This window comes from Protobothrops mucrosquamatus, unplaced genomic scaffold, assembly GCF_001527695.2.
Source record: "Protobothrops mucrosquamatus isolate PMUCROS unplaced genomic scaffold, P.Mucros_1.0 scaffold3213, whole genome shotgun sequence".
NCBI classification, from domain to species: domain Eukaryota; kingdom Metazoa; phylum Chordata; class Lepidosauria; order Squamata; family Viperidae; genus Protobothrops; species Protobothrops mucrosquamatus.
The window spans coordinates 64,945-66,345 of record NW_015389211.1 but is presented as its reverse complement, the minus strand read 5'-3'; positions in this window follow the sequence as shown (position 1 = coordinate 66,345).

Genomic DNA, 1,401 nt, shown 5'->3' with positions numbered 1-1,401 from the left:
GCAGGCAACGTTGGCTCTTTTATGACTCGTGGACTTCAACTCCCAGAATTCCTGAGCCAGTCAAGCTGGCTCAGGAATTCTGGGAGTTGAAGTCCACGAGTCATAAAAGAGCCAAGGTTGCCTACCCCTGTTCTAGGTTGCTTCTCTCCTTGATCAGTTTCCATCCGTTGCTTCTCGTCCTGCCTTCAGGCGCTTTGGAGAATAGCTTGACTCCCTCTTCTTTGTGGCAGCCCCTGAGATATTGGAACACTGCTATCATGTCCCCCCTCGTCCTTCTCTTCGTTAAACTAGACATACCCAATTCCAGCAACCGTTCCTTACATGTTTTAGCCTCCAGTCCCCTAATCTCCACTGCAGAATCTGTCTCCATTCCCACATTGGGCTTTCATTCAGTTCACCGTCCATAACCAGAAAATCAGCCTATCTCTGGCTCTCCCCCACCCCAATACTCTGCGTTTTCTAACCCCTGCGGGAGAAAGTTTTATGCTCCCTTAAGGACACGACCCTCTGGAGCAGGGGTTCTCAACCTTGGCAACTTTAAGACTTGTGGACTTCAACTCCCAGAATTCCTCAGCCAGCTTTGCTGGCTGAGGAATTCTGGGAGTTGAAGTCCACAAGTCTTAAAGTTGCCAAGGTTGAGAACCCCTGCTCTGGAGGCTCATCTGTTCGTAAAAGACGCCGTGAGAACCACCATAAGAAACACCCCCTCCCCCGAGAGAGAGAGAGAGAGAGAGAGAGAGACTCACGTCGGCACCTGTTTGCCTTTGAAGTTCAGACTGGAGAGGAGCCCAAACCGGCTATGTTCGCCCTGCGAGGGTTTTCGATGCTTTTGGGAAGCTCGGGCGGATGCGAGTCCTTTTTATACGCAGCCTGTTTAGTTTCAGTTTCTGCTTTGCACCGATTCCTGAAAATCAGGCGTGTTCGGAAATCAGCCCTGGTTGTGAAAGGCGGCTTTTCTACCCAGAACCTTAACTCTAAATCCTCCCCTGGATGCTTCGGGCAACTTCTGCAGCCTCTCTTAAAATGGGGCATTGCAAATCAAAACAGTTTCTGGTTTTATAAATACCCTCTGGACCTCTGAATGGGGACTTCTTTCTTTCTTTCTTTCTTTCTTTCTTTCTTTCTTTCTTTCTTTCTTTCTTTCTTTCTTTCCTTCTTTCCTTCCTTCCTTCCTTCCTTCCTTCCTTTTTTCTTTCTTTCTTTCTTTCTTTCTTTCCTTCCTTCTTTCTTTCTTTCCTTCCTTCTTTCCTTTCTTCCCTCCTTCCTTCCTTCCTTCCTTCCTTCCTTCCTTCTTTCTTTCTTTCCTTCCTTCCTTCTTTCTTTCCTTCCTTCCTTCCTTCCTTTCCTTCCTTCCTTCGTTCCTTCCTTCCTTCCTTCTTTCTTTCTTTCTTTCTTTCTTTC